This window comes from Myripristis murdjan, chromosome 13 (genome assembly GCF_902150065.1).
Source record: "Myripristis murdjan chromosome 13, fMyrMur1.1, whole genome shotgun sequence".
NCBI classification, from domain to species: domain Eukaryota; kingdom Metazoa; phylum Chordata; class Actinopteri; order Holocentriformes; family Holocentridae; genus Myripristis; species Myripristis murdjan.
Window position 1 is genome coordinate 13963787 of NC_043992.1, and position 25339 is coordinate 13989125.

The 25339-nt window shown below is 42.6% G+C and overlaps 1 long non-coding RNA gene across 1 annotated transcript; it reads right to left on the reverse strand.

The window, feature by feature from the left end:
• Nucleotides 1–1546: 1546 nt before the first annotated feature.
• Nucleotides 1547–6491, reverse strand: LOC115369644 (uncharacterized). The gene is made up of 3 exons (XR_003929186.1): nucleotides 6482–6491; nucleotides 2938–2940; nucleotides 1547–1623 (listed from the first exon to the last, which is right to left on the reverse strand). It is a non-coding gene; the product is annotated as an uncharacterized LOC115369644 (long non-coding RNA).
• Between the last annotated feature and the right edge of the window lie 18848 nt (nucleotides 6492–25339).

Below are 25339 nucleotides of genomic sequence, written 5' to 3' on the forward strand. Positions count from 1 at the left end.
AACCCCATAGGTCATGAGCCAAAGAGCACCGCCTCCTCCCCCCACTCAAACCACACACTGAGTATTAATAGCCAATATGGAAGTTATTAGAGTTTAGAAGCCACAAAAAAAAAAAAAAAAAAAAAAAAAAACAATATGAATCTTACTGTCTCTCTATCTGAAGTCTCTTAACTCTCTCTGCCTTTCTTTCCCTCTCGTTCTTTCTGTTTTTCAAAAATTATGGCAGCCAGCACCATCATTATTCTTCATATTAGCCTGTTATGCAAGCTAAACCCAAGAGAGAGATTGAGCCTTGCAACAAGAAATTCCCTTTCTAGGGGGAATTTCTTGAAGTGATGCATTCAAGGTTGGGACACAATGCAGGAAATGAGCAAGATCAAACCTAATGCATGCACAAACACACACACACACACACACACACACACACATCTAAGCTCTGTCCTCATCAGACATGGGATTGCATTAGACAGTAGTGGACAACAACAAATGTGTGTAACCCTTAGCCCGGAGGGATCACATGTCACGGGTGTAGCCTAAACACGCGTGACAAGAGCACACGCTTGTGACAGGCCGTGCGGTAAGAAGCAGGTCAAATGGCGAGAAAGAGAGAGAGAGAGGGAGAGAGAGAGAGAGAGAGACAGAGAAAGAGGTAGTCTTTCATTCAGAAGTCTGAGAATTCGCAGGACTCAGACATACACAACCAGTTAGTGCTGTTTACAAAAGCCAGCAGCAGAACCAATGCAAACCATACGCGGCGTGGAAACAACGGAGCGAGCGTGTGTGTGTGTGTGAGTGTGTGCGAGTGCACCGTGCCAAGCGGCAGGTCTTGACGCAGCCAAAAGAAAATAGTCCCCATGTTTTTTAAACGCACATACTTCTCCGAGAGCGGAATGCGGCTCCGTCCCCAGTTTCCCTCGTTCCTCTCCGAAGCGCGTCTGGTTTTGCTTCTCATCTATTCAGCCTTCCTGAGGGTCCAAAACCACCGCCACATTTCACAGGCCTCGTCCCCGCCATGCCACAGTTGAAGCTATTTGGAGTTGGCTTTCATCACGTCAAAAGAAAACCAGATCAGGGAAGAACAGAGGAGAGTAGCAAAGTGGAGAACCTGAGTGTATAAGAACTAAATATCATATATAACAACAAGGGTGTATTGAATTTACCTCGAGACGCACACAGTGTAAACACACTGGGAAGGATGTATGGAGCCAGCAGGCATGCACATGTACCATAAATATGTGCACACACACACACACCAAAGGTTGCCATGAGAACCAGGATTGGACCGATATACAGGGCAGATATTGGCGTTTTATTGAAAACAGAATCAGTCCGTGTCATTTATCTCCAATAGCAATTCCTTCCCTAACCACAACTAGTGAACATGTTTTTCTTGTTTGATTTTATTTCGAATGTCTGACCAGAGAAATCATTCCAGTGTGATGTGGGAGGATTTTACTCAACAGTCTGTGAAATCTGCAAAGAAACCTAGCTTACTCTGCCTTAAGGAATTGTTAACCCACCTCAAAGAATTTCAGTACTATGGCTTTCGGTGGAGAGTTTTAGTGTCCCACGATGGTCTAATTGCTGTTCTAGAGGCTTTTCTACAATGAAAAGAATGAAATTCTGAGGGAAAAAACTACCAGAATCCTTTCTGGTAGTCTTTCAGGACAGATGGGGGGTTTCCGCAGTTTCCACATACTTCCATGTCCTCTTCTCTACTTTTGCATGCCAGATGTTGATACTGCAAGAGAAAGCAGATAAATGGTCATTTTCCCACATCCGCATGACCCTATTCAAAATCACTTCTCAAAGCCTAGCTAGCACTAGCCATGTTTAGCCATGGATTCATCATCTATGTCTAACAATGTCTTGTTTGAGTGGCTTTGTCTGCATGCCATCACTGTTTGCGGCATTGCTATTAAATTAGCCATGCACAGCAAGCATTGCAATCGCCTGCCACGTTTTAATTTCCAAGGGGAGCATATTTTCATGAACGCTGCATCATGACAGCTTCTGGTTTTGTCTCAGATTTTATCAGGCTGCAGTACAGACTCTCTGGAGCATTCAAAGCACTCAATGATTTTTGAAGAAAGAGGCTTTTTTTTTTTTTTTGGCATAAAAAATGACCGAGTTCAACAATACTGTGTTTTGCCTCAAAATATCAGCCATTGGTGGCGTCAGTCCAGAAACACTGGTATATCAGGCTTCAAAACCCCATATCACTCATAATGAGCAAACTTACATGTGACACAGAACCTCTTACTTTTCCAGAATGTATGATCCCAAATGTAACACGAGTCTTGCACCGCATTTCGAGAGCGAAACACAAACCCCTTCCCAGATCACAATGGCAGGATCACATTTGATAGAGGCGGCCTCTGGTGCAATGGCAGGAAATCAGCTTTGCTCAGGCCTCGGCTTTGACTTGGTCAATTTCACGCTTCTCTTTCTGGGGGAAAGAAGAGCGGGGCCCTAATTCGAAAGAGTTTGGAAATGGGCTACGTTGGGTGTAGCCGCCGGTTCAAGCACGGGGCTGACTTCAACTCAATTTGAAACTGTGCGTGTGTGTGCGGAAAAGTGTAAGCTTCTTTCGGGCTGCCTGTGCCTGGCAGTTCTTTTCTGAGGTACTTGGCACTTGTTTTTTTTTTATTCCTTCCAACTCATTCTCCTACCTCACTCACCTCCCTTTTTCTATTCCATCCCTGTTTGCCCCCTTTTTAAAAAAAAAAAAAAAAATTCCTCCCCTTTTTCACCCATTCCCGTCTTCTTCATTCATCTCTGCAGTCCATCCAATTCCACCCCTCTCTATCTAGCTACTTTCTCCCAATTTCTCCACCTTGTTCCCCTCTTGCTTTCTCCTCTATTCTTTCACTATCCTTCATTCTGCCACTAACACTTTCAGTTCTCTCTCTCTCTCTTTCGCTCTCTCACTCTCACTCTCTCTCTCTGTTTCTCTCTCTTTTTCTATCTATCTTACCTTCCTTTCTCTATCACTTTGTTCCCCAGGGACTGGGCCTATGGATGGAAAATAATGTATGTGTGTATGTGTGTGCGTGCATACGTGTGTGTGTGTGTATGTGTGTGTGTAAGAGAGAGAGAGAGAGAATCCCTCCAGGCTGTGAAGATATGGAAGGACACTCCAGAGACTGAGACTGAAGAACTGCACTCCTAATGAGGAAGATAGGATAGGGCTAGAGGGAGCGTGTGTGTGTGTGTGTGTGTGTGTGTGTGTGAGAGAGAGAGAGAGAGAGAGAGAGAGAGAGAGAGAGAGTGTGTGAGAGAGTGATTGTGGAGTACATTATATAAATTATCTTCATGTGAGTCTGTCTGTGCATGTGTATGCGTGTGACTGTGAGCAAACATCGGGTACATTATTTAAATTATGCTCATGTGAGACTGTGTGTGTGTGTGTGTGTGTGTGTGTGTGTGTGTGTCTGTGTGTGTGTGCTGTCTCAGTCCAGTAAGCTCTACATATGTTCCCCACTGAATGAGCTGAAACACATTGATGAATAAGAGGCAGCTGCCAACTAATGAGATATGAAGCATTTTATTGTGTGTGTGTGTGTGTGTGTGTGTGTGTGTGTGTGTGTGTGTGTGTGTGTGTGACAGTGTGTGTACAGTCGCATTGTTTTGGGGGCTTGCAAAACTACAATATAACTGTATAAGTATTACATATCTATCTATCTATCTATCTATCTGTGTGTGTGTGAGTGTGTGTGTATGTGTGTGTGTGTGCATATAAATGTAGGTGCATATGTGTGTTATATATACATGTACATATAGTACAGCCTGCTCATATACTGTTTGAAAAAAATGTCATATAATGGGAGTTTGTATGCATGTACATCAATATCACCATGTCTCTAAGTGCATATGTGTATATCTGTATGTGTGTGTGTGTGTGAGAGAGAGAGAAAGATTATATGTATGATTATGTGTGTGTTGGGTGACCCTCCTGGCTGTCTGCAGCAGTCCAGCTGTATTTTCACTAACAACTGCATACAGAGAGAGAGAGAGTGCGAGAGAGACATCTCACTCCCTTGTCTGACACTTCTGCCTGGAGGCAGGACACAGGGAAGCGGGCACACACACACACACACACACACACACACACACACACCCTAACTAGACCCAAGAGAGAGAGTGAAAGAGAGAAGGTAGATGAAGTTACATCCAGCAAAATGAGACTAAGAAAACTGAATAAGGAAGGGCAAAAAAAAATATTCCGGATAGAAGGAAAAGAGGGTTAGAGGTTGTGCATGAGGATCCATATTTATTCCAGCGTTTTAAATGTGTCAGACCCTGCTGATCCACTTTGGGAAACCTTGGGGGAAACAATGCATCTCACCACTGTCAGCATTTTGTGAATCACACTGAGTGGCCCAAGGCGGTTACTACAAATACAAGTAGACACAAGATGACATAATTGATTGTCCGAGACAGGGATTTCATCATTCATGGGGAAACATATGTTTACTTCCATTATATTACATTTCTCCTGACTGCATTTATTATTATTTGAAGCAGCAGTGGCATTGATTGACATGTGGCTTCATGACCACTGACATAAAGCCAAAGTAAGCTTTATGACACTGATACAAAGCCAAAATAAAGATGAGTCTTTTCAGTGAATGATTCCATTCAGTTCAATTCAACCTGATTCATCCCACATGGGGCAATTCTAAGGACACAGTTTCATGATGTAAACTGATGCCCCTCAAGAGGTGCAGTCCATGCCCGGCGGAGGGTGTTCGTCATTTGTATCCCTTTGGCAAATGCACTCCTCAACTCCTGAGGAAAATTAAATCTTTGCTGCATAATCTCTTATCCCTCATCTCCCACCCCTTACCTTCTTCTTCTGTTTCTGTACTTTTCCTCTCCCCTCTATTTTTGCCCTCACCTTCAGCCAGTCTTTTGTCCGTCCTGATGTCCCACCGCTTGTCCAATCTGTCCAATCCTCTGTCCCGGCTCTGCACTGCCAGCTGGCCACAGACAGCGCCTCCCTGAGGGGAGAACAGGTGTAGCGACACACACTCCACTGAGCACGGAGCTACCTGTGGCATCGAACAGGCACACACCCAAGAGTGAGCGAATGCACACAAACACACACACACAGACACACACCTATATAGGAGTGTTCATATGCACACACGGTTTTACACAGGTGCAAAAAAATGTGCACACACACACACACACAAGCAGAAAGGCACAAATGAGGATGCACATGATGCGCAAAAGCACACATTTTTTTCACACAGCCAACAGACCAGGTTGCTCTCGAGTACACTGGCTTCACCAAGCGCTTTCACACATGGACACACAAATCAACCAGTGATAGATACTCATACGCAGGCTGTCAAAAACCTACACAAGTACGATATCTTGGCACACACTTTGGCTGACACATTTTGGCTAGCTCGCACACTGAGAAGAACACAAGAGCTCACGGGTGCACAACAAGACGAAACACACACACACACACACACGCATGAGCCCGGCGCGAAAATAACCGATGAGACAGCTTTCACTTATACTCCGCCCACTGTGCAATCGCTGTCGGGTAAAACACACACCCGATACAGTTGGGAGGGCGAGGATCAGAGCGCTGCCGATCGAGTTATGAAGGTTCATGTGCTGTTTCTCAAGGCATGGGGATGCGCGATGCAGCTAGATGCCAAAAAGCCTGAGCGATTCGAAAGATTGTAACAAAATGCGGTGATCCTCGCTCCCGCCGCCTGAATGTCTCATTTGGCTCCCTCGCAGTCCATGACAAACACCACCGCTCCTCCTGCTGAGAGGGATGATCACTGTTTATGTTTTATTTATATTCACTCATCTGAAAGAGAGACAGAGAGAGAGAATTAGAGAGCACTGTGGGATCAGTGTGTCTGTGTTTACGCCTCTCGGTCTGGGAGGTTAGACTCGGCTGTGGTAAATTTTGATGGCGCCCTCAGTTAGCTTCCACGTGGAATGAAGAACAAGAGAAGAGGAGGGGAGGCAGACCTGTTAGATGAAGGTGAGGGATCACGAGGAGGATTGATGAGAAAGTGAGACCTTGACATTGGCAAAAAGAAAAAGATGCAGAGGGCAGAGGGTGTGGGCGGAGAAAAGAAGGGCCTTGCCTTGAGCTCAACAACAGCGAATGTGCGTAGTCAGTGTTTTCAAAAGTCAGAGACACCACACGCTGTTTTACAGGTAAGGAGAAAATATGCACGTATATATCTTTTTTATTTTTAGAGGGAAAACAAAGTTGCTTTTTTTTTTTTCCAATTTCAGAACAGTCAAATAACTATTGAATTTTACGTTTTGTTTGTATTTCCATTTCAAAGTTGGGGAAACATGAAGGCTTGGGCGCATCCAGAGAATCAATCTTGATCTCTCGCTAGAAGGAGAAAGATTGATTTGTTATGTCTCGGAGACGCCGTTTGATTTTCCCTTTTTTTTTTTTTTTTTTTTTTTTTTTTGTTTGTTTTCCAAAGACGGAGAGAAATGTGTGTTTTGTCTCGCCTGTCTCTTTGGCTCAAAGGGACATTGACCCTTAACAAGTCCAGTCAACAACCTTTGACCCCGGTGACCTCCGGAGCCATTGATCATTAAGAAAACAGGGGATTAACAAAGCACCATGGGATTTGAAGTCCCTAGCCAGGGATGTTTCTTCCTGCCATTCCTGATTCAGCACCTTTGTCTATCTATCAGTGTGCACTTCTCATCAGTTTTCTATCTGGCCGTATGGATCTTGTGGGAATGGGACAGCTAGTCTAGAACAAATTAGTGTCATGTAGCGATAGCCACCGTTTTTTTTTTTTTTTTTTTTTTTTTTTTTTTTGAAGCCTCCGCTAATTACATTTGCTGTGGTAAAATTAACGATACGATAAAGGGAATCTGCTGTTTGGGAATAAATGTTATCTTAATTGCCGGGCAGGGTCCCCTTTGGGTTTCATTTTGATGTGGATCACTGAAGTCCGCTGGTTTTTGTGGACACATAATGAGATCTAAGCAGCTAGCTGAAGCGAGGTTTGTTTTTGTGAAGGCGGTAATGTGATCGGAGCGGTTAAGGCAGGCGAGGCTTATGGGCCTTTTCAATCCAAAGTCAGTATGTGCTGTCATGAGGGGAGGAGGAGGGGGGGTGGGGAGGTGGGGGGGTGGGGCGGGGAGGTGGTCATTGAAATGGATGTGATGTGAATCCACTCCAAGTCTCTGGGGGTCTGAAAGAGGGAAGAATTAGATTAGTGGGAGAATGCAATCAGTGTGACTACATTACTGAGTATGATGAGAGAGGGAGAGAGGGGAGACGTGAGTGACAAGACGCTGAGCGGCAAAAACTTTTTAAGACTGCGCTGCGAATGCCAAGGGAGCGGAGTGAGCAGGGCGGGGGAGAGGATCCATAACCACAAATTTGAAATAACTCAAAAACCAAAGCCAGGAAATCGATTGAAAGGTTCTTTAAAAATATATATCATCCCTTCTCTCTCTCTCTCTTTCTTTCTCCCCCCTTCTCTTTCCCTGTCTCTCCCGTGTTCTTCTTCTTTTTTTTTTTCTTCTCCAAAATCAAATTACCCAAATACCCCACCAGACAAACTCATGGTCCAACCAAACAACATTATGGAAATTACACATGACTTTGAAATGCATTTCGTAACATTGAAGCAGGAATACAGAGGAAATGAAAAAAAAAAAAAAAAAATGAGGAAAAAATCTGGTGCAAGTTTCAACATTTTGTCTTCCTGAATAAAAGAATGAAGAATAAAAGAATAAAAGTTGGAGGGAACAGTGGAGGCGGCTGGGAGTGGGAGAGATCTTGCTGAATGTGCGAGCGGTTTCCTTTTACACTATTTACCCTGACTACAAACCCAATTAGCTCAAATCAGATTCAGTGTTTACACTAGCATCAGGAGATGATTAAGTGAAACCCAGCGTTCGGTCTCACATTCCCCCCTCGTCTTCTTAGGATTCACACACACACACAGTTAGACACACTCGTACGATCACACACACATAGGTATATGCACACACCATACAAATGAACACACACACACACAATAACATCCCTACCAGCCAGCCAGGCCCCAGAAAAACTACACTCTTAACAAGAAGGGTTTTATATAGCACCAGAAAATGGTTCTTATTAAAGCTGCTCAAGGCAACAGTTTATGTAAAAACCCACCAGTTTTATCAGCAAAAAGCACAAAATGAAGCCGCAGCAATGAAGAATGTCCCGTTCCCCCTGATTTAAATGCTGTATTTGAAAGTGAAATCTGGTGTCTTGGATATTCACATCTCTAGAAGTGGCAAATAAAATGTTTAAGAATCATTTCATTGCTGGAATAGCCTGTATGATATGCAAACATGAGGTTTCTGTAGTGTAAATGTGAAAAGATTTTTTTTATGCATTGTTTATGCATTGCAACTGATGTAAATTATAGGGCTGTTAATGAAAAATTGTTTTAATCGTGTTAAACACAAAGAACCTCTCGGATTAATCACAATTAAATGACTTCCTTGCTTGCCCTTTTGCTGCTGTGTGGTCTATTTTGAACACAACTGTTGCTCTTCAAGGGAGTTTATAATCTTCAGGTTGTTTCAGGTCATTGTCTTCAACAGCGCTGATGGACCGTCAGTCGATGGAAATCCATTTAGCAACGTGCATCGGTCAGTTTTGTTGCGATGACTTATGATTTACCCCTTGCACACTCCACAGCTGTGGTTTGACAGCACTTGTCATTTAGCTAATATCTTAAACTTGTTGCAGTCCAATAAAATGGCATTTCAGTGTTGCAGTGTGTCCATATGATTTGATTTCTGCCCAGAGATCCATCAGGAAGCTTGAAAGGAAAACTGTCCGTCCAGCAGGGCACAGCTTGTCTTGTCATTCATTGTGTCTGTTACCGATATTGACAGTAGTTCACTGCTGGCAGCACACACAGCATCATGTTCAGCATTTGCATTCATTTTTGTATTAACACATTACGGTCCTTAAACTAATTGCATTGGCTGATATGTTAACTTTGACAGGCGTAGTAACTTAATTAGTATTTATCATGCCGCGGGCTGGATGTTATTGGCCATCAGGTCACATCTGGCCTCGGGGACATATGTTGTGCATATCTGATGTAAATAGTAAACATTTTATTTTTGCTTCTGCATGGTGGAACTCGAAGTTTCTAACTACAGGGGTGATCTCCGGAGACACAGAAGGTATCATAGTCAGTCGGACTGGTACAACACAAACATGCTGTGTGCACTGTGCTGCAGGATTTCTGGATAGGCCTACTGAACATATGAAATGCTTTGTCTTTTTTTTTTTTTTTTTTTTTTTAACTTTAAACTCACAATAAAGCAATACTCTCTCTCTTGCTTCCTTAATTTGATGCATTTCCTGTTGAAACAGATTGTTGTGGCAGTGCTTACGTAACACAGAGCCACATATTGCGAGTCAATAAGTGGAAACCAGCAGATGATCAGAGAGAGGCAGTTTCATTCGACAGGAGGGGAGTGATTATTCAAAATGCGATGCTTTAATTGGCTGAAAATTTGTTGATGATATCTCCATGATGTCGCATGATGTCTCCATTGAAACCAAACAAAACGAAACAAACAGACAAACACGTGAAAGGCAATTTGATGGCATTTATTGTGAAACAGCTGAATATTCTGGCATGGAAAATTAGCTAACAAGATGAAAAAGTCACTTTTGGTTTCTTTGAGTCATTACAGAACTACTCCCTTAAGCCAGGGACCCTGAAAGAGCCTTTTTCTCCTGTGTGTGTGACTTACTGTAAGTATCCCAGCTCACAGTCCACCCCACTCCTCTAATCCAAGCTTCCTCTCGTCTACCCACAACTTCCTAGTGCTTTATGTCTGCATATATATGCCACCACAAAGCATATAACAAACAAAATGGAAAGGAATCGACCAAAGCTTCTCAACACGGGTTGTTTAGTGTCTGAGCCCTTTCCGCCTGTGCTGTTGATTTTCCACGGGTGGATCAGGTTTAGTGTGTGTGTGCCTCCCCTGGAAACAAGAAATCATAACAAATCATCGTTACACCGGTGAAGCCGTACATATACGTACATGTGTAAAATGTGTTCCTCCGCGCCGTTACAAGTGTGGATGTGAAACACAAATTCGATTAATGTCAGCATATTTGGGTTGAATGAATACCATTTGGATTAAATGATCCATTAAGAAAACACCAGATAGAATAAATTTTCCATTGCCACAGCTCATCTCGGGAAGTTATCCCATCAACAGCGGCCATTCAGAACACATAATGCCCACTCGCTAAATATCAACACATAATGAACTCGCGCCTAATTTGTTCTCTTATCTTTTTAAATTACACCCTGTTAGCTCCTTAGGAGGCATAATGACAGCTTCCGCTTGGGGCTTACTGGGACCAGAAGGTGTGTGTGTGTGTGTGTGTGTGTGTGTGTGTGAATATATGCATGTGTGTTTATGTATATACCAAAAACTTGTGTTTGTGTGCATGAGACACGGCAAAACAGTGAGGGGTGGGAAGCAGGGAAGGAGGTAATGTGTGTGTGTGTGTGTGTGTATAAACTGTGAGAACTCCCCAGCCCACAATCCTTTTCAGTATCACAAGGGCACAGGGAGGGAGTCGGAGGGGGGGTAAAAGCAACAAACCTGTCATTGTTTCACCCACATCAGTACCTTCTCTCTCCCCCAGGCTACATCACACACACACACACACACACACACACACACGTATACACACGCTGCCAAGGCCTTTCCTGGGCCTCAGATCAGAGAGAGGAAGAAAGTGCGTAACTTGGACTGAGAGTGTGACAATGGCCGCACACATTATTCATCTCTGTCTGTCTGCGTGTTTCTGCAGCGGTCCTTCCCATGACCAACTCCTACACAAACTACACTACTCCACTTGACGTTCACAAGGGAGGCAAGTCTTGGAAAGTGGTGTGGAACGAATACGGATGCCAGCGCACTTACATTTTGCTTCCAAGTCTTCCTGTGTGTGTGTGTGTGTGTGTGTGGGTTCTTGGGCGAGAAAGAGGAGGAAAATCCTCTCAAAGTGAAGACATTTTGGCAGGTTCTCACTTGTACAAGGAGCCAGTGTGGAGCTGGGGCTTGGGTTCACTGTTGGGTAAGGTCAAAGGTCAGCGGTGCGGTGCCAGGGTTAAGGCTATGGCGCACGATAAATGATAATAGGAACTTATGCGTGTTTTTTTAGGTTTCTCTGTTATTTCCAGTGCCATTTTGTTCTCTTCCTTTACTGTTACACCAGTGAAGTTGCTTTTACACATTTTTTTTTTAACCTGGGACTGTCTGCTAATAAAAACAGGTGACAGCATTTACATTAGCAGAAGTCTCAGGATTGCCTTCCTAAAATGTAGATCATGTCCTATATTATCACTGGTACATGGGTCATAAATTAGCAAGCTGTGTAGGAGGATATGGAAATGATCAGAAATGAAGCCGATAATTACCTCGGGCTGTTCAGAGAGCAGGACTGAAATGCCGATCAGCTTATTTACACTGGACTCAAGTTGCAGGAGGCAGCAGGATTTTAGGGGATATAAGTGTCCCAGTCTGCATTTTGACTCCATCTCTGAATTCCTTCTCCTCCTCTTTTCTGTCTCCTCGTGTCCTTCATCCCTCCATCTCTCACTCTCCCCCTCACACAGCAAGAGTCGTCTTACAAAGGAGTCACGACCTTTCACCTTGTGTATCCTTCCCTTGATGCGGGATCAGCACTGGCGGTCCCATACTGCTCCCGCTTATTTCTCTCTCTGTCTCTCCCTCTCTCTCTCTCTCTCTCTCTCTCTCTCTCTCTCTCTCTCTCTCTCTCTCTCTCCAGATCTCTATCGTCTATCTATTCCCCTCTCTCCTCCGGTTGTTATCCGCACACCTGCTGCCAGCACGAGCTCCCAGGTGCAGAGAGGATAGTAAAAAAAAATCTAAAAATAGCTTTTAACATGTTCGACTGCATCAGTAAGGATGACGGAAGGGCAGGGAAGGACATTAAGAAAAATCCCTGATCAAAATAAAATAATATTATAAAAAGAAAAGAAAATGAAAGAAAAATAAAATAAATGCATTGTAAAAACATAAAAGTAAGATAGCAATACAATAAAAAATACACTGGATTACAAGACATACACAGAGAGTAACTCATTAAGTAAAAGCACATTTAAAAAGGTTGAAATTATGAGTTGACAAAAGTGTAAAAAAAGAAAACTAAAGAAAAAAAGAGAAAGAAAAATATTCCACAAGAGCTAAAAAAAAAAAAAAAATACTATGCTACATTTTAGTTTATTTGTGGTTAAGTTTACAGTTTGTTAATGATTAAAAAAAAAAAAAAAACAGTCAGGCCACTGGTACATACTGTTGAAGCTGCCAGCAGGTTACTGAATAAATCCCTGGTAAGTATTTTAAAGCTTTATTGGAAAGTAGATAGTCATAAAATATTGTTATAGCAGTTATTAATTACCAGGTAATTGCGAGGAACTACCTCTAACCAAGATAAAATCATCAAATAGTAACTAAAAATGATGAGCTAAATAAAGCAAGTGCTGAGGAAAAAAAAGGAGAGTGTGGTGGTGGTGGGTGAGCCCACAGGAGAGAAGCTCCACAGCTTTTTGTCGGGAGAAACGCTGCGAGCAAAATGTGAGCATGTCAGCAAATGCGAGTGTGTGTCTTTTGCCTAATTACCATTTCCCTTGCTTGCTAGACCACGGGTCAATATGCTTGGCGACAGATCTTATGAACACCCACCCACACACACACACACACACCGACATACACTCACACACATCACAGCGCAGTGCGACTCTCGCTGAATAAGAGGGCTTTGATGTTCCATGCTTTTGGTTGGACAGCTTTATTCTCTTCCCTTCATCCCTCCATCCCTGCCTCTGAAGAGAGGAGAGAGCAGAAATGGTGAGGTCCTGACAGCCACGGCAAATTGAGCTGTTCCCTCTGTAATCATACCACAAAAAAAAAAGAAAAGTTTGTGGAGCTGAGAGCGAGAGAGCGAGAGAGAGAGAGAGAGAGAGAGAGAGAGAGGGAGGAGAGGATTAAGAAAGACATACTGGGATATAAATCGAGAGCAATATGCTCCTGCTCCTGGTTATCTCAATGCCGCTCAGGTTGCAGGGTTTACATCTTCTTATACTGTGTCTCTACCACTAACACACCTCCCCCTCTCTCCCTCTCTCTCCCTCTGTCTTTGACCTCTGCCTTTGGTCATCCACCTTCCCTCTATCTCTCTCTCTATCTATCCATCCATCTCTCTCTCTCTCTCACATCTTGTCTTTGATGTGGCTATGCAGGGTTATCTAGGGCTCTTGTCTGAGGGGAAAAGGTGGAGAGCTGGTGGGAGGGGAGAAAAAAGAGAAGAGGGGGAGAGGCAGTGTGAGGAGGGGTGACTTTTTTTTTTTCCTGCTTTCTGCGACAGTAACGTCTCTTTCAACTCCAGCACCACAGCCTTGGAGAATGAAAAGACACGTCTGGCCTTTTTCCCCTTCTTTTTTTTAATTTTAAACGTCTCACTGTCCCCTTCCGGATGAAAATCGGACTCTAATTCCGGCCTGACAATCCCATTGCTGCGGCTTAAGCGAGTTGCAAAGCGTGGCAAAAAACCAGCACGACCTCAATCAGCATGCTGTACTGTACGGAGTGGAAGAGGATGTGTGTGTGTGAGTGTGTGTGTGTGTGTGTGTGCTTCTTCTGTATTTATAGACGTCTTTTTGTGGAATGAAGGGCTTTGCCATTCACTGTCACTTCAGTTCATTCAGGAAGTGCCTTCTGTGCAAATTCCCATTTCGATGCACTTTTGCCCCGGCAAGGTTTTCACATCCAACCTGTCAGAAGATAGACGACACAGGGAGCTCTATTCTTAGCACGCACACATAATGATTTTAAATTGAAAGTGAATTGAGCCCAAGCTGAGTTTTGCAGGCATATTCAACTGATTAAATAACGGAAGTGATATTTATATGGATTCACAGTGAGGCAAAGGGGTGGAGAAAAGAGTTGTGGTTGCTGTGTTTATTATTCTGGCTTTAGGAAAGTGAGTTATAGTGAGAGAGAGAGGGAGAGAGAGAGAGAGAGAGAAAGAGAGAGAGAGAGAGAGAGAGAGAGAGAGAGAGAGTTTTCCCTGCCAGCATTCTCCCCTCTAGGGCCACCAGGTCAAGATCCTGCCAGCCAGCCCACCATGTAGCCTGCCAACTCTATTTAAACACACACACTCTCTCATATGCACACAAATGCATACAGCCACAAACAATTCAGTTTGCATGCACATATACAGTCACATGCACACATGCACAACCCCCACCCCCCCCACCGACTCTGCCACACATGCATATACTTAACCCCTACACACACTCACACAGATGCTCTGCTGTGAAAGCCTGGAGAGTGTTGGCTAATTAAGAATCACTTAGCTGTGTGTGGAGCCGACTGGTTAATGAATTGATCATTGATCTACATGCGTCCGATCAATGCCAATACCACTCCCCAGGTGTTACATTTCCGTAATTGAATCAGCAAAACAGTGTGGCAGGTAAGCTGGCGTGGCTCCCCGCATGCACACCCATACATATTCGGTGATATTTTTGGCTTAAATTAGTGCAGCGCCACAGGGAGCGGCACAGAGGCAAGAATATTTTTCAAAATGTTTGTCCCTGAGATGGAGATATATATTTATATAGAGCGCAAGAATGGAAGGGTGTGTGTGTGTGTGTGTGTGTGTGTGTGTGTGTGTGTGTGTGTGTGTGTGTGCATGCACTGACAGTAAATGGCTCACTGTGTCACGCAGTGGCCTTCTCTATGTGACATCAACCTCTCAGTGGACCGGTTACTATGGCAACGGCCTGGTCTGACCATACCACAGTGACCTGTGTGTGTGTGTATGTGTGCAGCGTCAGTGTATGTGTGTGTGTGCGCATTTCAAGGACAGAGGTGGCTGCATCATCACCCGACAACAAGATTAGTATGAAGACTTTAATGCCTCTGTCTCACACACATGTACACACACACACACACACACACACACAATGATGCATATTTTGACACTAACAGTGCCACACATGGACACACATGTTTTGTCGTACTGTACTTATGAGGACCTTCCATTGAAGTCATTCATTCCATTAACACAGCCCTTTGTAGAAGTCCGAGTCCACCAAACGTCCTCACTTTGGAAGACTTTCCGAATTTTTCTACCCTTGTGAGGACATTTGCGAGGACGCTCTCATAGTGGTAGAACACACACATTACTCTTCCATTATGTGTGTGTTTTTGTATATGTGTGTGTGGTGTGCCTGGCTGGCTGAGTTCAGGTGTGCGGGGTCTTCCTGCGGTCTGTCAGCGGGGGGCTCACGTCCCCCGCAGGATGCGTTGATTAGTTTGGCTCAGGCTGAGCCAGGAGGCCTGCCGGGTGCTCAGTGGACTGTACCAAAGGCACACGGGGGTGAGCCTGTGTTAGCAGAACATGGAGACCTGCTGAGATACAGCACAAGGACACAACCAGAGGGCTACACTTTGAACAAAAAGGGTTCTACACACTGTGGCACCAGAATTTGAAGCTTTAGGATTCTACGATTGCATGTGCTTATACCATGTCATTTGACTTTTTTTTTCTTCTTTTTTTTTGTGGCATTTCTGCATTATTTGATAGTGACTGTAGAGAGTCATAATTCATAATTTTGCCTTTGTACACCACCACAGTGGATTTGACGTGATTGAAGCGCAGACTTTCAGCTTTAATTCAAGAGGTTGAACAAGAATATGGCATGAATCATTTAGGAATTAAATTATGAATATTGTGTCACTGTCCAGATACTTATGGACCTAACCGTACAGCAAAGGTAGGGGAGAGAGAGGGGATGACATGCAACAAAGGACCTGAGCCAGATCGCTGCAGTAAGGACCTTGATATGTAGTACACACTCTGCCACGTGAGCCACCGGGGTGCCTCATCACTTAACAAATATTTTAAAAATAGGGAAAATTATTTAATTTAGGGAGAGCTATACTATATTTTTTAAATATTCTACCTATGGTATTTTCCTGTTTTCCTCAGGCCAGACTAATATCTGGAGCAGCTTGCAATGAAGACGCTACCAGCTGATTTGCCAAACGTTATTTATCTTGAGCCATGGCATTGTATATATTGTAGATTTGCCAAATGGATTAAATACAGCACATACTGTATTTACACAAAAATGGCTCGGCCAGCTCAGTATTGGCATTATGCCAGTATTTATTATTGCTGAATGGAACAGCTTTAGAATTTATTTTGCTTCACGTAACCCCAGTTAGCTTAATGTAACACAGCTAGTTAGTGTAGCTGATTTTTTTTTTTTTTTTTTTTCTAATTGTTACAGTTACAAGCATTGCATCATAAGCACAGATATAAAATGATGCATTAACCTTGACTGAGATGTCTTGGTATACACTTTGACATGACTAGCAGGTAAACACAGCTGTTACTAATGATATTAATTAAGGTTCTGTTCCATTTAGGCCAAACAGAGCCAGGCTCCCGGTGTTGCTCATGCTGATTCACTGGAAAGGCTCTGCTCCACTTAAATGGAACATAACCTTAATTAATGTCATTAGTAACACCTGTGTTTACCTGCTATTCAGTGTCAAAATGGCTGCTGTGAAAAAGGTCAGTTCCCCGCTGTGCTTCTAGGTATATTCCGCCTGAAAACCTGGGTAAAATTCACACTGAAACTGTTTTGGGTGGAGTTTTGTGCTGATAGCGGAAAAAAAAAAAAAAAAAAATCAGGCCCTCATTTCACAAAGTGTTGCACGTAGCAGCTGTGAAATGCTCCCAATCACTAGTTTAGAAGGTAAAAACTGTGTAAATAAAAAGTTACCAGCTTTTTAATTTGTATTTCAACCAATGAATGAGCCATTACGCCTCTATATTCACCTCATTTTGGAATCCAGAAGTAAACAGTTGGTCGAAACTCCTTTTTTTTGGTGCCACACTTCCTCCCTGCCAAGTAGCTTGACTTGGCTTATTTGACGATGTTGTGGGAGCACGTCCGAAAATCACTCAGGTCCTGTGTTTGCTGCTAAGGTGAAAAGAGGAAGTCAGTCTGTATCTCCAGTAGAACCACATGCCTAACCAAAGGACCTTTGAAGAACCTTTTTTTGAGTAAGGGCTGTGGAGGAAGAAAAAATGGACGGGGAGAAAATGAATGAATAGAGGCAGAGCGGGAGGGAGACAGATTGAGAGAGATAGATAGGGAAAGACAGAAGGAGCGAAGAAAGGCGAGTGAAAGAAATGAAGGGATGGGAGAGAAAGAGGGATGGATGGATGGACGGATGGAAGGCAGCGAGAGATGGAGGGATCCTGCAGTACCTGTGATGGATGAGCTTTGGCTCAGGTGTGACGGCGCGACCAAATTAAATCACTGAGCAGACAGCAATGAACGAGAGACAAGGTTATCACTTTCACTCCCTCCCTCCCTCCTTCTCTCGCTCCTGTCTGCCACCCTCAGCCTCAGCCTCAGCAGTCTGTCCACTCTTTACCATCATCAACTCTCACTCTCTCTCTCGCTCTGCGCTCACAGTCTCACGGCAGAAGCCCTCTTCAATCCTGAGTCATGTTAGATTTCAGTCATGCGCGCTCTCTGGGATCCTGGTTCTCACATCTGTCTTTTTACATCAATGAATTCCTTTCAGAGATTTGATTTGCACGGCATTTTCTTTTTCTTTTTTTCAGAAACAGCATCACAAAAGCACCATACAAAATGTCTATTCATGAAAATCAGCAAAGCCACTTTCAGATAATACTACGAGTTGGTTTGAAAACATGTTCTGTGATATAGACCCTAATCATTAGTAGCTATTATAACATATAAAAGAAAGTTCCCTCTTGACAGTTATGCGTAGTTATGTGAATGCAAATCAGACGATGATCATTCAAAAGCCAGGCATATCAGACACTGTAGTTACCATTGTGTTTGCGAGAATCTTTATTTATGTTGGTGTAGCAGCAAATATTAATTAGAATAAAGATAGGATAAACCGCTAGATAAGAGAAAAAAATTTCAACTCCAGAGATTAAATCAAAATTAATCTAATGAATAAACAGATAGTATGTACATACATACATAGAGAGAGAGAGAGAGAGAGAGAGAGAGAGAGAGAGAGAGAGAGAGCTACAAGATTTTGGTATTGGAAGCATTCTGGTTTCCATATCCTTTTCCGTTGTAGTTCAAGTTCAAGTTCGAGTGGTTTTATGCCAATAAATAGTAAACAGATGGTAAACAGTCCATGGTGGGAGCAATAGAGGTGGAGCACATGGGCAGAAATGTCGTCTGGATCTAAAACACTTACAAAAAGTATCCATGATTGTGTATTGTGAGGAGAAATGTTTGAGTTGTGTAATAAAAGAAACAAGTTTCCGGCTTGTTTCCAGATACACCAGAGGACCCAAAAAATTTCCCATCACCCTGAGAGGCTGAATAGTCATCAGATGATAGCCGATGAGTTCAAAGATGAAGTCAAAATGTATGAAAGCATATCTAAAAAAAAAAAAAAAAGAGCTACAGCAGAACTGAGGGTGTGCAAAACTAGTTGATTGATTGACTGATTGATTGTCAATGTCAGTGTCAGCTTTATTTGTATAGCACATTTAAAACAGCTGGTGACTTACCAAAGCGCTTTACAGTAAAAGAAGCAGAGAAATAAAAGCAATAGCAAGCAATAAAAACAATTGATACAACTGATTGATATGTTTATTTATGTGTCCAACACCACAAAGTGCCCAGCCCTCATGGGCTTATTAGACACAATAACAAAAATATATACATACAGATGCAGATGTACAAGATAGCTGGTGACTTAATGCACCGGATAGGCTACAACTTGCGTTGTTTCACTAACCAGGCCTTCTCAATGTACCTTGTGAGGGCAAATACATCATTTTCAAACATCCAACTAAGGATTTCCCCTTCCTGTTTCCAAAATAAATCAGCATTTTTCTTTTGAACCGATTCAAAAAGACTATTCTTCAGTTCATCATAACACGAACAGTAGAAAATAAAATGAAACTCATCTTCAACAACATGTAAATCACAAAATTCACATATACGCAGGTCCTCTGGAGTGCCCTTAAATCTGCCTACTTCAGTTGCCAAAGGCAGAATCCAAAATCTCAATTGTGCACATAATGATCTCTGTCTTCTCTTTAACTTAAGAAAAACATAAGTTTCAGTGATATATTTACTTTTAAAGAGAACATAATTTTGAAGCTTTGGCTTCTTCCGGATCTCTTCTTTCCAAATATCCTTATGCATCATAAACATTTTTTGCTTTACATCATTTAGATTCCATTGCAAATTATTTCTGAACTGCATCTGGAAATCAGAGTCAGACAAAATTTCAGAGACTTCTCTGGACCAAGAGTAATTATTATCTCTATCCCAACTGAAAATTTTCCTAGTTAGCCTTTCAACCGGCAAACGGACAAGGCCGTTCCACAATCGAATAATTTCACCTAGTTGTTTGATAATACACGGCATCTACCCTGCATCTCCGTCAATGGCTACTTTTGCTGTAAATTTATGGACATTCAGGGCCCGATTCTGAACGGAATTACAATCAGGAACCTTCTTAAAGCCCCATACTCCCGCTGCATAAAATAAAACAGAATCAACCAAGGAGTTATATAATTTAGAAAATATTGGAAAGACTGGTAGTAGTATTCAGTGAGTGAATGAGAAAACAAGAATACAGTATATGCATGATATGAAAATAGATGACAGTACATGTTAAATATCAGTCAGAGAAGAAAAATAGCACATATGTACTGTGTTGATGTTTTCATTTTAATTCATTTCTTTTCTGTTTCTTTTCCATCCTCAGGTCCATTACTCTCTTTATGATTAATATGAACACAATTCACCGCAGGACCGGACAGCACAGTCTCAGTATTGATGGGAAACACTCTCTCCTCCCTCTCTCCTTGCTGCCATATACAAACCTGTTGACAGAGGAGGCTCCTTTACCGGAGACGCTGCTGTAACCTCTGACCTCTCCCCTTTGACCGAGCCCATGGCCAGACATGGTGATACGCCGCCATACTGTTGGTGTTGACATCAGCGTCCCCTCGTCACCGTGTCACCCAGACAATGACCGGCTTGTACAGGGGGACAATGGAGAACGGTGTAGGTTGTAAGGGGTTGTGACTTGAAACTTTAAAAAGATGGATGGCACAGATAGCGAGAGGTGGAGGGCGGATACAGACAGATTCAACCAAGGGCAGTGGACAGAGGAATGCTAAAAATGCTGGTTTTGGTTGGAAAACACAGCAAGGTTGTTGGAAAAATCCTCTCCATCAACTAATTGCTTGATATTTGATCTCTATCTTGTTGTATGTGTCTTTCACTATCCTTTAATCCTCATCTTCCATTTATTTGTTTATTTATCATTTATATAGCCAATTAGGATGTCACAAATAACAAAATATAGCAAAAAAAAAAAAAATCTGCTTGCTTTATGTTCACTTTTTACACCATATACTCTTTATGCCCTCTAAGTAGAGTAGTGCATCTTGAGAAGAGAAATGCATAGTCCCATTTCAAAAGTTAGCATCAATTTTCTTATTACTTATGCCCTGTCCTGTGACATAAATACCCTCAGATATAGAGTTCACCAGCTAAAGCCAGGCTTAGGCGGCAGGGATCATGATTTCCAACATGAAATCTGAATCCCCCTGGGCAGCTTATGTAACCCTTCAACATGGGCTCTGCTGCTACTGGGAAACACGTGAGGAATAAATTAAAGGTTTTATTTAATACCATGTTTCTGCCTTGTGTTTTCAGTGCCATTTAAAGTCGACACTAGCTGCACTGAGCATGGGCTAATTTTAAAACCTGATATGAGCAAGTAAACTCCAAGCAAAGCATTTAAACCCAGTCTACACAGACACACACACTCACACACACACACATGCACACACACTGTGAGCTCATCATCGTCAGTCTCATTATGTTGTTGATTCTTCGTCTCCCTACAGACAGTGCTATTTACCCAGTGTCTCGGAGTAGGGGGAGATGGATAATGAGACTGATGTGTGCAGGGGTGCGTTCTGGGTAATTTGTTTGATACAAGACCTGATGGGAAGTGAAAGGATCAAAGATTAAAACAGCTTTTTCTTTTTTTCTTCACCTTTTTCTCAGGTCGCTCAAAAACGTTGAGAGACAGCCACCGTCGCCATTTCTCTCTCTCTCTCTCTCTCTCTCTCTCTCTGGCAGATTGTGTTTATTCCTGGTTGGATCCTCAGTTCGACTGTGCATTAACAGCCACATTTGCATACATATTCAAACACGCCCACACCAAACCCACAAAATCATACCTTCCTCAGGCAGTATCCCTCACCTATGACCTGCTCCTCCCTCATTAGTACATTTTGACCCTTGAACTCATCACCTGAAGGCCCGAGGGGGTCAAAGTTTTCTCAGCAGGTGGATTCAGGTGGCACACAGGTGTGGCTTCCAACTTAAAGCCAGCCTTTTTCCTTTTATGTCTACAAACAGGTTACAGCATGCTTTCCATCCAGTTCAAGATCCCGGGAGCAAGGAATCATCCAACTAACAAGTGAGCAATACCAGATTTTGTGTCTCAATATACCGCACTCTATAACCCACTTCAGCTCTGTTTCATAGCCTTTGTTTATATTAAATATTCAAGAGCAAGATGTCATTGTTTTATGGCTGCAGCATTACCTCAGATAGAAAATATCTAGATGTCTCATGCATCATTTTATACACATTTCCCTGGAATTCAGCAGGATATACTTGGCACCTTTGGAAACCTTGAGATCTCCTCTAGAATTTGAAATAAAGTTCTGTGGGTTTGAACAAAGCTCAGCTGCACAGCAATGTCAAAGCCATCCGTAGGAGTGGCAGCACTGAAGAGGTTAAAGCAATATTGTGTAGTGCATTATGATATAGCATTATATGTAGCAGTATAGCTATGTCCTGCTATTTTTTTTTTTTACATTACATTATTTTTAAATTGCCTTAAAAGACATTTTTGCATCATTGAAACAGAATGTGGCAGTACATTCACAGCTGATACAAGTCAAGAGCTGAATATTCAACATCCGTCAGTGAGGAATTAACCGAACAGTCCACACTGGTCACTGCAGCACTGATGCAGAATACCTGCAGGAGTGGGAACTCATAAGATGCCTATCACCATACGAAGTAGCTAGGCAGGCAAAAGCAATTTGCGTTAAACAACCCAAAAATTAATGCATGGTAGCTGAGATGTATTCACGGCAACAACATAAAAGGTGACATTTGAAAGGTAGCACATTAGTGAAATGCATTGGATACATTAATTCAGTCTGGCTAAAAGCCTTGTTAGCATTCACAGTTTGAGTATGAATGTACAATTATGAGCGAGAGAGAGAGACAGGGGTGGGGGGTGGAGGGTTGACGGAGGGGGGAGGTTGAGAGAGAGAGAGAAAGGGGGAGAGAGTCTTTCATGTCTCCCCTGAGTTTGAAAGGCCTTCCTTTCATGTGAACATTTGTCATATTTTCTCTCTGTTCTCATTCCATCTGCTCCACCTCTCTCCCCATGATAAAGACATCACTCTTCCAATACAGGGAGGGCAATACAGATGAGCGTGTGTGTGTGTGTGTGTGTGTGTGTGTGTGTGTGCGTGTGCACATGTGTGTTTATGCAAAAAAGAAAAAAAAAAACATTGTCAAAGAAATTCAAACATTTCATGTTTGTAGGTGTTTATGTGGGCCTGTGTGGATTTGCATCTTCACACACATGCCTGCCTGAGTCACATGCCTGTTTCTGATTTTCATAGCTCACAAATAGGAGACACACGATGAGACTGACAAAGGAGATATGCCAAAATATCTTCATTCCTTCTTCATACAGACAGAATATGAGAGAGAAACGCAAAGGGAGACAAAAGAAAGAAAAAAGGGATCATAAGGTTACGAGTACAAGCAGCAAGAGAAAATTCTCCACTCCGGCTTTTCTTCGAAGACCACTGAGAGGGAGAGAAGTCAAGGCAGTATTTTATCTTTTATTCGCTATTATTATCATTGCAGCTCCAACTCCATTTCCCATGGGCCTTGTGGGCAGCGAATTGATCTGATTGGTCAGGTTTACAGGCCTGTAGACATGGAGGTCAGGCACGGGGAAGCCTCCAACTGGGACAGCAACACTTTCACACATACTGTGGGCATGCATACACACAAATAGATAGCTCTTGTGCCTCCCTCTTTCGCTCTCTCTCTCTCTTTCACACACACATTTTCACACACACCAATCACATTTTACAACATCCCCCCCTTAGGGTTTTATTTTATTTTACCGGGTTCACTTTCCGTTAGCATGCGGGGCCAAGGGTTTCACAAAGCCCCTCTTTCTGTTGTCCTTGGTACCGGGGGTGCGAGTGTGTCGCAGGTTACAATAAGTTCCACCTACTGATCTTAATTGGACCTGATGTGTTGTTCTGCTCCCAAGACGCCTGTTGAGCCCGGTTCTGTTCAGTTTCATTGTAAAGCAGGCCAAGAACTCTTGGCAGCCACTGCCGCTATAAAACACTTAGGGCCCAAAAGCCTGCGAAAAGAAGCTGGCGAGAAAAGACGGACCCTAAAATAACTGTTATTGTTTTGTTTTTTCACCATTTCTTTTTGAGTTTTTCTTGAGCTCACCCACTCCCACACATCTGCTAGTCGCGATATATAGTCAGGGAGCTACAGTAAATGGCACTTTTTCTTTTTGCCAGTACTGTAGTTTTCTTTGGGTTGATGTTTTTCTCATCAGGGATATCATTTGAAAATACTTCATTTTTAATTTGGAGCAAGCTTTTAAAGGATTATAGGCAGGGGCTGTGGAAATCGGGGCTGCTGAAGTTTGTTTTGATATTTCATTACACACACACACATGTACGTCTTCCTGCTGCGAGGGGCTGGACGCCTCTTCCCTGCTGTGACGGTTTTCATTGGAATTTCCCACTCTGGTGTGGAATGGCTTTTGGAAGGATCTGGAATTGGTGATGGAGCGGCTGTAAGTCAGAGGGAGGGACGACCAGCTTCTCTTTGAAGCCCACTATTGAAGACATGGCCTGTGTGTGCCCGGGTTGTTTTTTTGGCCATTTGTTTTTGGGTGTTGCTTTCAAACCAATTAGAGTGAGGGAAAAAGTGCAATAAAGCGTGACAATCAAAGATATTTTCAAAGTGAGAAAAAAGAGCCTTGGTCTCCCATTGCAGTCATTATAGATCAAACACAATGACTAAAGTGTTTTTAATAGAGCGTACGACTAAAGCTGAATGTTTCATCTCTCATAACACAGGCATAGTTTCTTTCCAAAACAAGATATCAACAAAGCTACGTCTGCACCTCAATTCATTATGGCACACCATTGAAGTTATTTGTTATCTAAAGAGCTTTGCTTTAAGAAAAAAAAAAGTAACACCTCTAAAACTGTATTTAATATTACATTTCAATTCTGTCTGTAGAATTTCAAACATTTTTGTGAAAATAGCTGGCCATTTTTGAAAATGGCCAGCCATAAATACATTTCCGTCATATTTACCATCACCCTGGTTGGTGATGGTTATGACTTCCAGCCATGTACTCTGTGCCATTTTATTTTTTCCAAGGATGGCAAAGTCATTTGAGCTGTCATTTTGGCTTATTGGTTAAGATTTGGGTTAAGATTAGGTGTTCGGAATGATACACTCGATATCTCTCACCTGACCCATCTGTGACTTACCTGCCACAACCCTAAAGAACACCACGCCTTGACACTGGTTCCCAGTTAATGTGAGTCCATGTGGCTGTCCTCATGCCCGGTACTGGGACAGTCTCATGAACACACCCTCACCTTTGGTCTTTTGTGCAGCACAACAGCATGGGACTCCAGCCTTGTTTCTGAAAATGTGTATAGAGCAGTGGTTATTCTTAAAGTCAGAGTTTGATTAAGGTCAGGGTCAGGTTATGGTTGGAGAACTGCAAATTCTCCTCTGTAAGGGTTAAGGTTAGGGTTTGGGTTAGTTTGGGCCTAATTTGAGAATAAATTAGGGCCTAGGTTTGGTTAAGGTTAGTGCCAGGTTGTGGTTAGGATCTAATGTGTTATTTTCATCACATTTTGAAATGGTTAAGATGAGGGTTTGGATTGGTTTGGGTCTAGTTTAGTATAAAATGGCGGCTTATGCAAGTCATAACTTGATGTATTTAATGGGGAAATTAAACAATGGTGGTTTGAAAGTTTTATCTTTTACTCCACACAAGTTCGTTTTAGTAATTAGGGTTAAGGTTAGGCATAAACTGATTACGGCTAAGATTGGGATAAGGCTGT